The sequence below is a fragment of the Cryptotermes secundus genome, unplaced genomic scaffold (genome assembly GCF_002891405.2).
Source record: "Cryptotermes secundus unplaced genomic scaffold, Csec_1.0 scaffold50, whole genome shotgun sequence".
NCBI classification, from domain to species: Eukaryota; Metazoa; Arthropoda; class Insecta; order Blattodea; family Kalotermitidae; genus Cryptotermes; species Cryptotermes secundus.
In genome coordinates this window covers 1,282,031-1,297,632 of record NW_019721758.1, presented here as the reverse complement: position 1 = coordinate 1,297,632, position 15,602 = coordinate 1,282,031, and the positions used below count along the sequence as shown (strand labels likewise).

General features: G+C 40.5%; 1 protein-coding gene across 3 annotated transcripts in view; it reads right to left on the bottom strand.

Moving 5' to 3' along the window:
• LOC111875612 overlaps positions 1–15,602 on the bottom strand; it is a 264,658-nt gene that overhangs the window by 239,136 nt on the left and 9,920 nt on the right. For 2 of the 3 annotated variants that reach the window (XM_023871978.2, XM_023871981.2), the window contains exon 1: positions 4,951–5,247. The exons of the other annotated variant lie outside the window; for it this stretch is intronic. The gene's annotated coding sequence lies outside the window, so the exon portion shown is untranslated. Of the gene's footprint in view, positions 1–4,950; positions 5,248–15,602 lie in introns of those variants that run through there. 3 annotated transcript variants of the gene reach the window in all.

Sequence of the window (15,602 nt, the reverse complement as noted above, 5' to 3'; positions counted from 1 at the left end):
TCTTGAACTCATTTTATTTCAATTCAGGAACACAAACACAACAATCTTCAACACAGTACGTTTTAGGTTAAATTTATAACAACTCTTTTACTTTTATAAACAAATATCACCCGAGGCCAACTTCGATGTACCCTGCACGGCGAGAACATATAAACTAACCTCAACTCTAGTGGAAGCGTTCAAGTTCACTTCACACCGGACAGACAATGCCATCTAGTGGATTTTGGGGGAACTCAGTGGACAGCAGACTGACAATAGGGCAAATATACAGGAACCAATCCTTGCATATGAGATTTAGAACTGCACAAAATACAATTAGAACTGCACATTTTGTGTAGAACTGCACGTTACAAAAACGCTGATCTAAAAAAGTAGAGCTGGTAGAGAAAAACTGATTTTATATTTAGATTCAGCGCCTTAAATATAACTAAAATTAGTTCTAAAATCCTAGACACCAAAAAAAAAATTTTTTTGTAGGCCTGTAGAATATATTCTATAACTTTTTTCTTAAATTTGTTCTGTTTTACCAAACTCGCGCATGAAATACTCGTATTCCTCGTCCTGCTAACATCCTCAGCCCATTGTAGCTTTCTTTTTTATTATTCAAACAAAATGATGTGGCTTCTGTAAACCCCAAATGTCCTTGTAATTTGATAATATAAACTGCTCACCTATCTCATTCTTAGGCCCAAATTTGTTTTCAGACACTTGGTAATTTGTGTTTTCATTCAAAATAAGATAACATGTTTCACATCCATACAAAGCAGCTGACAGAACTTCATAGCAGGTAAGATGGTAATAGTTTTTTAACTGAAAAATAAACATCTCTGGACTTCATTCTTCTCACAATTTCATTACGACTCTCATTTTATTTGTTAAAGAAGGTGTCAAATATTTCATAATTTGTCTACTGACAGCACAATTATGAACGCAGTTTTGTTCGCGTTATCTTCGGTGGGAAGATCATGTGAGGGGAATTTGTATTGCGGTGCATGGAGGAAACAGGAAATTAACTAACACCAGAATTTCCCTTTATCACAGTGAACCACACAACAGCTAATGAGTCGGTTTCACAGTCAGCTATATATTAAATCACTTGACAAGAAGTGCTCTAGTATAAATGATATACGAGTATTTATGTGGTTTGCTAAGGCACTACGGTTTTGTTTACGTACAAAGCTGGAGCAAGAATGCTCCTTTCTTATTTTAAAGTACAGTATAACATGTCTAAAACGTGGATCTGGATAAAGAAAAATTTAGATATCGCAAATGGCTTTGGTTCAAGCACTACATAGTGGAACCCGACGTAATATTACGTCTAATACACGAAAAATCTTTAAAAGTATGCAATTAAAAACAAGACACTACACTCGAATATTCAATATTACTTTCCCCACAAAAATTTTGTTTTATCATCTGCTTTCTGGAACATATGGGAGAAGGAACGTGCTTGTCACAAATGGAGACTCAATCCACAACTGTTGATAGACGAGGCTAAGTTTATTTTAAACTATTGCAAAAAATGGAGAAATAAATCGAAGGTGAATACCGCTCAGGAGTAGTGAAATGGATATTTGTAGCATGAAATTCTTGCCTGTAATTTAGTTCGCAAGTGTACTGTATTTATGTAAAGTTTCTGTGCTAAACAAAGAATTGTCTAGCATGTAATAATGAAATATATAGAATCATTTTGATTCTATTTTAAGCAGGTTTCCTCTACCATGTAAGATGAACTTGAAGTTAGTTATTCCGGTTCCTGTGCGGTTTCATACTCCCTTCTAGCAAAAGACAAGAACACTGCCTGCCTTTTCAATAACGCTACCAGCTGGAATTACAACAGGAAGTCAGCCAGAAGTTTATCATGTACGTCGTTACGCAACCTGGAAACATAATTTGAAAGCACGCTAGGCACAATAGGCCTATACTCCACTACCTTGCTACTAAGACGTAACATTCATCTTGCATGCAGTCTATAAGGACCCAACAGACAATATCCTTAATACCGACACTTCCCTTTCAGCTACATAACAGCACCGTACCCCTTCGTCTGGAAAAACAACTGAGCAACGTCACTCTCCCAGACGCATATGAATTATACAAGAGATTCCTTTGAAACGGTGACAAATTTCATATACTTGTATTTTGAATTGACAGTGACAAATAAAATTATATTCAAGAAGAGGTTAGGAGCAGAATAAATTCGGGGAAATTCTGATACGATTCTTTTTCAATTTTTCACTTTTCCGTCTCTTATCTAGAGAGATTAGAATAGAACAGATGAAACTAAAATTGTAATTGCGTTCTGTAAGAATGTGGAACTTTATCTCTTAACCTAAGGAACAAGATACATTGAGGGTGTTTAAGAACATTGTGCTGAGGGGAATATCGGAAACTAAGAGGGAAGATACGAGACGACACTGAAGAAAACAGCACAATGAAGAGCTTCATTTGTTCTCCCCACCGAAACCACTGATATACCTGCAGAAAAATAAATACTGAGATTGTGATCTTCTGCATTTTATAGACGTTTCGGAAGAACCTGCTGCCTACATCGTCAGAGTATAAGCAGGTTCTTCCGAAACATTGATAACCACTTAGAAGAGTACAAGATGTTATAACTCAACCGACCGCAGTCAGAATTTTAACCGCCTTATACACTTCTAATCTCAGTATACGCTTGCGTTTCCTCTTTGGTTTTCCTAAATATTCGTGCCACCTTCTTAAGTTACAGCACAGTTATGGCGGCTAGGCAGTGAAACTTGAACGATTGTGTAATTACAGTTCGGCGCGTGATGACGTTCCGAGCCCAGTGCGTGTTGTCTTTGCATCTCTCCGTGTATAAGAACATAACTTAAACGACACAAAGAGTAGATTAAACTCAGAAAATGTTTGCTACTCTTCAATTCAGAATCGTTTACCTTCCTAACTGAACACGTAAGAAGTAAAAAGTATGAAAATATCATTTATTTCACATACTGCCTTCTAAAAGAAGTTATTGAAGGAAAGATAGAGGGGCGGATAGACGTGACCAGAAGACGAGGAAGAAGACGTAAGAAGATGCTGGATGACCTTGGGGACAGAAGAGGATATTTTCATTTGAAGGAGGAAGCTCTAGATCGCATAAAGTGGAGGAACTGTTTTGGAAGAGACTGTGGACCTGTTGTCTTGATAGATTACAGATGAATGAATGAATGAATATATATATCCGTCACTAACGAAACTCGTAATAGTCACTATACTTCTTCGTTCACAATATGTTTCGGCGGTACACGGCCTTCATCAGGTGTCTACCACTATGCTAAAACTGCTGCACTGCACGACTTGTAATGCGATACTCCTTATTACAGAATTAAAAAATTAAAATTAAAATAAGTCAACTCTAATTATTTCAGTTAAAATCAAGTTAAATCCAATTCTTCTTCTGGGTATCGCCTACTCGTCGAAACGACTTGTGGACGAAGAAACAAAGTGACTATAACGAGTTGCATTGATGACGGATATATATATATATATGTGTGAAATAAATGATACTGTGACGAATATGACTAACTAAGGGAGATAAATTAACAGGATGGATAGGAATGCATAATATATAGCTTACATCATTTATATCCATCGGTAAATATTAAGAGGGTGATCACATCAAGGAATATATGAGGGGTGGAGCATGTAACATGCATGGTAAATATGAGAAAATTATACAAAGATTTAGTCGAAAAAAAAAAGAAGTAAAGACACCACTGAGGAGACCTATTGCTGGACACTGCCACATAGAAGGGCACCTTTTCAAACTGGGGCTCACAGACGACCCAACGTGTCAGAGGTTCCTACAAGAAGATGACTCAGCCACACGCATCTTATGTGATTGTGGGGCTATAGCTTACCTAAGATATCGCCACCTGGGTCAATTCTTCATGGAACCAAGAGACTTTTATGGCGCCCCCGTAAACAAAGTCCTACATTTCATTCGAAGTGTAGGATTGATAAAGTGTTAATCCAAAGGGGAAGCACAATAAATCATTGAAGGTCGCAGTGCAACGGCTGGTTTTTATAGCTCACCCCTCATACTCATTCTCATAGGAGACCTAGGCATAGCTAAGAGAATAATATTAAAACGAATCTTAAATACGTAGCCTATTATGAGGTGGAACGGATTAATCTGGCTCAGGATAGGGTGCAGTAAAAATGTTGCCGCGAATATGAAAATGATTTTATGGATCCATTCAAGACGTAAAAATTCTGACCAGCTGAACGACTAACAGATTGTAAAACAGACTGTATTCTACAAAGAAGACAGTTAAGTTAGTTCAGAATACGACACGGTTAGGTCATACGTGGCCATCATCAGGTGTAAACTGTTGTACTGTACTGCATGTCACAAATGCATATGGGTAATTGTCGGTACTCTTTAATTGAAATAAAATTACAATTTTGTATTTCAGCATCTTGTTGCAATTGTTTAACTTAACGTCCATTTATTTATCGTCCATCAATATTGCAACACTCGTTCCTTCACTACTTAATTTTAATTTTAGTTTAACATTACACACTTTGACACTACATGTTTCGGCCCCAAACGGCCATCTTCAGATCGTGTCTTGATATCAAGACACCTGAAGACGGCCNTAAAACGGGTCGTTGGGGGCCGAAACATGTAGTGTCAAAGTGTATAATGTTAAACTAAAATTAAAATTAAGTAGTGAAGAAACAAGTGTTGTAATACTGACGAACGATAAATACATGAACGTTAAAATAAAATTACAAATTAAAATTAAAATATTTTTTTTAAATAGACTAACACATTTAACCTATTAACGCAGTCTTCGGCGGTGTGGGTGTGTTCGTATTTCGTGTAGTTCAAGAGTGTTGATGTGAATGTTGATTTCTCTTATATATGTCCCTTTGGCTGTATACCCATCACCCAGCTTGTTTAGTTGCGTTGTTGTTTACCTGGTGTGTGCGTGCAGCTAGCTGTCCTTTGCTCTGGAATCAGTACCTTCTTGTAAGATATAACTGTTCATATCGTAGTAGACTAGCACAAATCACTGCTCACAATCTAGAAATAAATAGTTTCTACTTTGACCACAATTTAGTGTACTGGAAATACGAAGTTCCCACTACGCTTGGAACGAAGCAACTGCCACAGCTGGATCCATATCTGTTGTGTTTGACTGTGTGAATTAGAATTGCGTCCACTGAATGCGGCAGCGACAGTAACGAAAACATTTCCTGTGCTCCCACAACGTCTTTCCCCTCTTCCTAACGGTAGCGTTATATCATATCAGCGCCGAGGGAATACGCCATAACCTGTAACGAAGTAGGCATATCACGACTTGCGCCAGCGGGGCAGGCCAGGCATCTACCCCTTGTCCCCGGACTTTTGAAAAATTCTGCATTTAAAAAGGAGGTATATAAATAATTAACGATATAAATTAGAAAAATATAATATATTTTTTGATATACAAAATACTAAAATGCAATAAGAAAAGAGTTTTTCAACAGCTTAAACATGTGTAAATAAAATTAAATTCTGTTCCTTCCAACTTTCTGGAAGAAATCCTGACGTCGCCCATGCCTGTCATTATTATTCCTCTGTGGGAAGAAGAAACGAGGCGGAATTGAAGAATCGTCATAAACAAGGATACTATACACCGCTATTAAGCTTATGCTTGCTTAGTATGTGCCAAAATTAAACTCCCCCACAAACCTAGTTCAGACTTTTTTTTTTCGTTGGCACTACAGCCCCACTGGGCCTAGGCCTACCTCCATGAACTCCGTTCACTTCGGTTTTTCTAGATCTTACACATTCGGTAGGACTCCTTGGGCGGGTGATCAGCTCGTCGCAAGGCCTCTACCTGTAGACAAACACAGAAAAACGCACACAAACATCCATGCCCTGAGTGGGATTCGAACCCACGATCCCGGCTTCCGAGCGAGCGAAGACAGTGCACGCCTTAGACCGCTCGGCTACCGTGACCGGCTCCTAGTTCAGACTATCACATCAAAATTCATAGAATGTTTTATATATTCCCTGAAACGAAATAAGTGGACGGACGGATTGACAGAGACATATGCCTACATCATTAAGCGTTTATGTTATATACTCCGTGCAAAGTACACATAGAATAATTATTTATAAGGTGGCGTCTACCCAGCCTAGAGGATTCCAATCCCAAACGCCTCTAAGTGGTCTGCAAGCTGTAGAAGGCCCTGCGACAAGCTGAGTGCCTAGTATGTGAAAAAATAAATAAACTATTCCGTAATACTACCTGAAATCAATCCTACTCACTAGTTGGGTTTTAAAAATGTTAAAAGCCAGCTGCTCTCTGCCATTACAAATAGAAATTGTGTGGACTTGTTTCTCACGGTTTTATACATCTATTTTTGTTAAGCAGAATGATACAATGGTGATAATATCACCTTATGCAACATGTATATATTAAATGTTCAGAACATAATTTACATGTACTTCCTTCAACTAGAACTGAGTGTGACAAGAAACATAAAAATTATTTGTTTATGTGTCACAAACTTGTCGAGATACAAGTGCGCTTACTTAATTGAAAATGCTGGATGCTTACTACTAACTGCTGAAGTCAAAGGAAATTAAAAAAGTTTATAACGGAAATTAATTTATTTCTATATTTATAAACATCAGTAACAAAGGCATAATATTCCCACTAGCTTCTCCGCGTACTCAAAAAACTTTTTGAAACACACAGCGGTCAGCTTTAGACAAAACAACATTAAACACTTAATTTACATCAATGTACGTAGCTTCTAGAGTTGCTAACCTCCCAGGAGTCGGAAGGGAATTCGAGTCTTGGTCGGGTCATTCGGTATTTGTAGTGAATAAAATCGTTTTGTTTTCGGATACGATTTTAAAACGATGTGCGTATGTAACATGATCACAGTTTATATAAGCATAGACTACATTATAAGGATCAAAAGTCATGATTTAGCTGTGAGCATTTCTCCTTCGTATTCGGAAGATCGTGGTTCTGAATCTCGATCCAGAGATCTGCTATTCTGACTGAAGTCTATCATAGCCTCCCTCAGTCATTCCATGAATATACTCAGATATTATCTGAGAAAGACCACAGCGCTTTTCGCACAACGCTTCCAATTTATCAATCCAATCATCTCACAATTCGTCTCATTGTGACACATACATCTAAGGATCTCTCGTTAAATAAATGTATAGCAGACAGAGTTTACTGTACCTTATATGCCTAAAGCACACAATATTTACCACACACTTGGAGCGATGTGTCGGCCTATAACGATAATGTTCCGACATAACTTTCACTTTGCTAGTAATTTTCCACTGAAACGTTTGCTTGAAGTTATTTCTTCTAACCTACTTCACAGTGTATATCAATTGCAGGCAGTCGAATGAAAAAACAAAAAAGAAAGAGTGCCGATGAGAAGGAAAGAAAAATGTAATCTAAGTATGGAATATATTAATATATAAAAGCCACAAATGCCTCATCCGGGCAGCGGGACGCTGTCGGCATGAACTGTCTTCAAATTTTGCTAAAAAATTTGAAGGGGTTCTCTATATTAAACCCACCAAAATCTTGTTTCATGGGTAACCCTAGGATAGAATAAACGGATTTCAATTTTTTACCCTTAGATCCTATCCGCTTGTCGTTTCATACCACCTAAATGACGATGTTTCGCACCCATAACCACCAACCACTTATCATATTCAGTCCTTATCTACGTACGTGTATATCGCAAATAGAAGACAGTTTGTGATTACGTATGTGTGCCATCTGGTCAGTTCATATATTGTGTAGTCTTACAGCCGTGGTACAGTTTTCGCTTGCTTGTGCCAGTGTTCACAACTGCGCCATCTGAATTTTGAAGTTGTAACTTAATTCACTGATTTAAATAAGAAAGGAGGAAACGAGATAAAAGAAAGTAAGAAAAGGCTTGAGGGATGAAGACGGAGAACAACTCCTTCCCCGCTGAATTCCAATGCGTTTTTACATATATATATTACGATATACAAATTACCGTATAGGAAATATTATTCTATTCAAGGGAATTGAAGATAATCAATGACTATGAAGGCCTATTAGTAACGAGAAACAAAGGTTGTGTTGCATAGAATGATCGAAGCAAATTTTATCCTTCTTCTAAAACTTTCATGGATTAGGTCCTATGGCCCGTTTCGATTCACAATTAGAAGTATTCGTAAGGTCCAAGGCCGTACGAATTGTAACAGTGATCAATAATTCCGCGTTTCCTGTTCATAAAGGTCTTATTTGTACCGCCAGCGCAACAAAAATATATCATTTCTGCCACTACGTCCGAAGCTGCGTCATGTGTATGAATACGTGTATGTGTTCACACACACACACACACACACACGCGTAAGGCACTGACAATATGCACCAGTCTGAAATGTCTCAATCAGTAAGAAACACGTATAGGAGCTTATTTAACTACGATTACTCAGTTACAATATTTACGGAACATCGAATCGAAAAATGATAATTAATGAATAATTATGGAAGAGTTCGTCTTTCGCAAGATATCACTCCAGCATTTGCCTGGAAATACTGAAGAAATCCAATATAAATCTAAGGTTAGATGACCTTCGAAAAGAGAATATAACTCGGGACTTTCCTATTACGAAGCGAGCGTTCAAATTATTGAACCGTAATATGAATAGAATATTACGTTGTGGCGTGCCGCCAAAGAGGACAGAAGACAAGTCCATTGATAGGCAACGGCTGCGATAAGAATGTATACTTCAGTGGAAACGCAATATCAGCAGACAGTTGCATAGGAAACGCCCAAACAACAAATACGTTTCCCCGGAAATTGAAGGATATCCATGGAAACGAATACTACCAGCGTGTAAAACCGAACTCTTGAACACGATATTCATCAGTCAGTCCGAGTGCACGTTATAAAAGTCCAGCTTCGACGAGACCAGTCAGTGGAAGTCTAAATTCTGAGACAGTAAAATATGGTCGCGAGTCCCAAGGCACTCGGACCCGAGTAAGACTGCGCTGGCAAGGGCCAGCAGCATATACAAAAGACAGACCCGTCCTCTCGTCAGAGAAGGCGCCCCACAGAAACAAGACCGTAACTGTCAAGCGATAATAATTAATATCTGGTCATGAGCCCCAAATGGGGCTCGACACCAAGACTTACTGATTGACTGACTGACCGTCAGTCGCAATGTGACTTTGACTTTGACTTGACCAGTCAGTTCTTAGTGTAGCTCCGACTAGAGCAGAATCCAGCTCACATCCGACAAAGGGATCGAGACACCTCACCGAGATCAGCGGTGCAAGTAATTGTGACGGTGCAATTAATTGTGACAGTGAAGTTGTGAATAATTGTACTTGCGAGTGTAAAAGAGATTGTCCAATAAACGTCTTAGCCAAGTCTGAGACCCGCGTGAAGTTACTTGTCGCGTTACATAGGCAACACGTGACAATATGTATACAGAGAGAGAGAGAGAGATAGTGATGATAACACAACAAGCTGCGTTCTTTGAAAATGAATCAAATAATATAAATTCGAACCGGATACCCCGAATGCGCAAGATGACCCATCTTCCTGCCATGACATTAAAACTATTGTCACGTGTTGCTGTATGTGAAGCGACAAATAACTTCACGCCGGTCTTGGATCTAGCGAATTTACTGCACACTCGCTCTTACTTATATAATTCACAACTTCATTGTTCCAGTTATTTCTCCTGCTGTAGTCATTTCTAGGCTTCAACTGTCTTGATTCCATTCACTCGATACAACTCAACATGTCTGAATAGTGCTGACTGCTCCTTATATAGGCTCAGCACGGGCCACATAGAAAACATAGTGCTGCTCGCCAACAGATATCAGGTACTGTTGTCAGGCGTGTCTGCCCACACACTGCCTAGCAATGGACGCCCTACTGTTGCGTGACGTCACAGCCTAGCGGGGAGGGGTGTTTACCGAGCGTTGCGTAGTTAGTGATGAGTGGGAATATGTGACGTCACTCGCACTTCCTGTTGCGCTATCCAAGCGTTCACAGAGTTGTCGCCTAGTACCGCGCGGATACAATCCGCAACTCTCCCGCTGCGCGGGCGTCCCGAGGCCTCTGTGGCTCAACAGTTCCTGCTTAGAGCAAATATGCCACGCTATCTATCTATCTATCTATCTATCTATCTATCTATCTATCTATCTATCTATCTATCTATCTATCCATCTATGGCTCTACGGTCCTTTGTTGGACCTTGGTCGCTTTTCCAGTTTCTTACCCCTGTACAGAGTCGGTAGGACTCCTTGGACGGGGTTCAGCCCGTCACAAGGTCGCTACCTACACACAGAACAACACAAATACAGAATATCCGCACATAGGCATCCATGCCTTTAGTCGGATTTGAACCCACGGTCTCAGCTTTCGAGCGAGCGAAGATAATTCATGCCTTAGACAGCGCGGCCACTGTGATCGGCTGATATTAAAACTAAATGACATCTATGGTTTCGTACTAGTATTACTTGGAGCATGTAAGATAATCTCGTGAAAAGGGTTGATATTACAAGAAGTTTGAGGGGTGGGGGCGACTACACTCTAAAATGTTCAACAAGGTCTGATATAAAGTTTCCACGTTGAGTGTTCTCATGTTACACAATAAGGGCGCTCCTGGTTTCGGTTTATACCTTAGTCTAGTGATAGTGTTTTGCAAGCCTTCATTAAAAGCCCCATGGTCTCATGCAGCCATAATCTTGTATTACTGTTATATGACATCAAGGATTTTACATTCTTCGATATTTCGCATGCTTCATTGGCTTTGTTATTTATTCATTGTTAACGCTAATCAGGAGTTGCAATTATACGAGTATAAACATCATTCTTATAACACTGTCTTCATATATACATAAATTGAAAGGTGCGGACAAATTTTGGGCACGAGTTCCACATACCAAAAAAAAAAAAAAAAAGTGTCCATATCAACATGTGTCCGGAAACATTTAATTTGTGAGTTATAGCTGAAACAAGTATTCAATTATTGGTGACTGATTGTCACATCGGCTTACAGGCAATCACTACCGAGATATCCTCTTACATAGGCTATCAGAGCTACTGGAAGATGTACCACTGGAAGTCAGAGCACGAATGAGGTACATGCATGATGGCGCTCCCGCACATTTTAGCCGTGCTCAGCGAGATGTTCTCAGTAACACCTATCATAACAGAGGAATAAGTGGAGGAAGACACACTGCACGGCCTCCACGCTCGCAAGATTTAAATCCTCTGTATTTGTACCCGCGGGGACACCTAAAACCCTTGTGTATGCAGCTCCTGTTGACAACGAAGACGCACTTCACGCATTCTGGATGCATGTCAGAGGGCCCGCATCTACACCGGCAACTCTGAACGGATGCGGCGGTCCATGATGAGACTATCGAGGCGTACATTGCATCTCATGGAGGGTATTATGAACACTTATTATACGAAATGTACGCTTTGACCCATAATTCACGATTCAAATGTTTCCGAACGGTCCTCTGCGATGTGATGCTGTGTAGTTTGGATGGTAAACACCAACGTTTTGTAGGAAACTTCTGTCTCCATCATCAGGGTCACCCACCTTGAGAACCTCAAGTCTCACAGTCTATAGCTTGTTTAAGAAGAAAATATTTCGGCCCAAGCGTCAGGAAGCAATACGAAGGGGAGGGGGAGAAATTTCAAAATCCTTTATCTTCAAAAAGAGTTCCATGTACTGCATATAACGTCTTATACACCGTTCAAAATCAAATGGAGTCTCGGAGAAACAAATCGCCTCCATATTAATGGTTGAAGAGCGAGCAAAGCAATGAACTATTCTTAGACAGTGAAGATGGAGACAATATTTTCATCCGTACTGTAGGGATTTCTTCAAATCATATGGCATTATATCCCTGTCTTATTCATACGGCTTTCTTGATTGGCTTATGTTTGAACTTTGAAGATGGAAGTAATATGTTTCTCCGAAACGTCAGTTGAATTTCATCTGGCTACACAGCGTTACACGTATATCCCAGGAGACAAAACTCTTCATAACCGCGGCTGTGAGAACCTCAAACCCCACAGGATCTTCATAACTTGTCTGCCGTTAAATATTATTATGGTCTTGGAATTAAGGAGGATGAAATGAGATACAGGACAGACGAGAAAAGCATAACAGAATTTTAGCTGGAAAACCTGACGGTAAGAGATGGATTAGGACGCGTAGACATATACGGGAGGGTAACATTAAACGAGTGATAAGGAAATAGATTGTGAGGGCTTGGACTTCATTAATTTATCTTAGCATAGGGACCAGTAGCGAGCACTCGCTACATAGCAGTAAATTCTGGGTTCGATAAGGCGCGGAGAATTTGTAATGACATTTTCTGCATTTAAGGTGCAATACTTGGCACTAACTTCGCCGACAAGCGGCGGTCGCTCGGTCGGTATAGTTTGCTTGCGGACTACAGGCCACGGAGTTTGTTTGTTTGTTTGTTTGTTTAAGATGGAATACTAGATTGAACTAGTTGGCTCCAAAATTTTTGATTCGAGAAATTACCCGATCAGTACCGTCAAAAACCTACGACCAATTCATCCAACACTAACTCCACGGAGGAGAGTTTTATTTGGGATGTTAATAGTTCCCCAGCTAGTTAATACATTACCAGCCAACAACACATGTAATTCGTTTTTATTCTAAACAGAACCACTGATAATTATTCCTTTTGGACCCCTAAGCAAATACAATATAATATTGTGACTACTTGTAAGTTCCAAGGTCATAATATTAACTTCACGCTTATCCCCCGGCCCGCATTTCAGGATCAGCTGCCTGTGTAATCTGCTGTGTAACAGGGACGTCCAAAACCGTGGCCTGTAATCGGACGCCACACTCATGCAAAGAGATTACGTCGAGTATGGATTCTGTGAGATGTAACATCCAAAAAAGAAATTTTAATTATATAAGTTTCGTGAAGGAAACTTCATAATGAGGAGCTTCATACCTTGTTCTCTTCGCCAAATGAAATTAGAGAGATCAATGAAGAAAACAGTCTTCTGGGATTTGGCACCGTGTATATGTGGTGTTAACCGACGTTTCGGAGGAACGTATCGCCTCCATCTTCAGGGTAGAACAAAAAATATAAGAAATCTGCAAAGCGAAGAGACCGTGAGAACCGGTAAAAGCAGACTGTGATCAAGATCAAGTCAAAAAGGATGAGACGAGCAGGGCACATAGCATGCATGAGGAAAACAGGAATGCGTATAGGGTTTTGGTGGGAAATGCAGAGGGAAAGGGACCATTAGGAAGACCTAGACGTAGGTAAGTTAATGTTAAAGCGAATCGCAAAGAAATAGGATGGCGGGATATGAACTGGATTCATCCGGCTCAGGATAGGGACCAGTGGAAGGATTTTGTGAACATGGTAATGAACATTTGAGGTCCACAGAATGCTGGGAAATTCTTGAGTTGCTGAACGAATGGAGGCTTCTCAAGAATTCAGCTCCATGGAATTAGTTTTCATGACACGTGACATCTAATCAGGGAAAGAGCCTTTACATCGCTCACCCATTTCTCAAGATAAATCGTGACGCACTGTATTACGAACCCCGTTGACCAGTGTTCTACTATTTACCGTCGTGACGCCGAATGACTATCTTATGCGCTAAGGCTTTATCAAGGACCGCCTCTGGGGTCTAGTGGCCAGAGTTCCTGCCTACATGTCCAGAGGTCCGGATTCGATTCCCGGCGCGAAATTAACGGCCGTCGGTATTCGTTACGCTGACCACGCGACACCCTCTATCCGCTAAAGTTGGAACTAACGTCGGCGACATGGGCCGCGCCACAGCTCAAGCGGTTAGTCGCTGGCTTCCACCCGCGGCGGCCCGGGTTCGATCCCGGGTCTGGTCAAGTGGGATTTGTTGTGGACAAAGTGGCCCTGGGGCAGGTTAACTCCGAGTACTTCGGTACACCTGCCAATCTTCATTCCACCAATTGCTCCACAATCACCCTCACCTATCATCTGGGGCTGGTACAATAGACCAGAAGTGACCGCAGTACAAGGGACTTAGTCCCACCCCACTAGCAATAAAAAAACTTCGGCGACAACCGATGGTCGCTCGATCGGTATAGTACACTTGCGGACTAAAATACGGGGTTTGTGTGTGTTTGTTTGTTTGTTTAAGGCTTTGCCAAACAACGAAAAGTACTGAATATAAATCGCGTTTGTACCATAAAACTTGTAAGGTCACATAGCAACGAATTAGTAACACAACAATGGAAGCCACTACATGAAGGGATATTGTTATTCAACCACGCACACTTATTGTTAGAGCAGCAGAACATGGTGATGAGTCCCGTGGGACTTGGAAACAAGAATGACTATGCTTGCGAGGACCAGCACAAATTTACCCGACTTATCAGTTTATTGGTATATCCTGTATTCCGAAATAACTTGTTACTACTTTTCCGAGAATTATCATTTCTTACTGCAAAATATGTAGGCCACATAGCTATACAGAAATGTAAATTTTCATTGTAGCCTTCTTTTCGACGAAAGTCAAACAAATTATTTCTATTTGGCTTATCTAATTCATGAAATTTCGAGTGTTTCGGTTTAAAGTAGTCGGACATGATGTGGTGAGTGAAGATCATAAGAAATTGATAATGGACACCCGGAACTAGGATAGGCCTGTGAGTAATTCATACGCTCATACACATGTGTTACATACATACAGACATACACATACCTTGAGTCAAGACATAGCGATTGCAATTAACCAATTCCAGTCCCGTTTTTCGAGATAAAATAAAAGTACGCAAGTTTTAAGCGTATATTTCTAAGGCGAATTGCGATCTCTGTAATTAAATCCACAGATATTTTGCATCAAATTCAGAAATATTTCTTGAAATGTTTCATTTCACTGACACTGTCAAGTAACGAACATATCCAGCGGCCTCCGTAGTCTAGGGGTAACGTTCCCACCTCATGATTCAAGGTACGTTGGTTCAAACCCGACGGAGGTCGTGCAATTTTTTAGGGCGGAAAAATTCAGGGAACAAGTCCTCCGGGAGGGACTTAAAGCCGTGGGTCCCGTGTCGTAGCTTTACGGCACGTAAAAGAACCCCATGCCTCAAGGAGACCACTGAGCCAAATTTGTAAGGACATTTCCCGCCCAACAACAGTCTCTAACGCCTCTGGTAGATGGGGGAAGCATCTAGATACCGCTGAGCCAGTAGAGGCCGAACTCGCTGGCTGAGTCGGGACTGATGGCACGCACCAATACCGGTAGGGTATAGAGACTGGTAGAAGATCACAGGGGGACGTATAATAGACCACTGTTCGCGGTGCATGGGGAAACCCACCCCTTCCAATAATATCATCATCAGTAATCTGTCAACACGACAGGTCCACAGTCTCTTCCAAAACAATTCCTTCACTTAATGCGATCTATAGCTTTCTCCTTCAAATGACAGTATCCTCTTCTGTCCCCAAGGTCATCCAGCATCTTCTTACGTCTTCTTCCTCGTCTTCTTGTCACTTCTATCCGCCCCTCTATCTTTCCTTCGATAACTTCTTTTAGAAGGCAATTTCTGCGTAAAA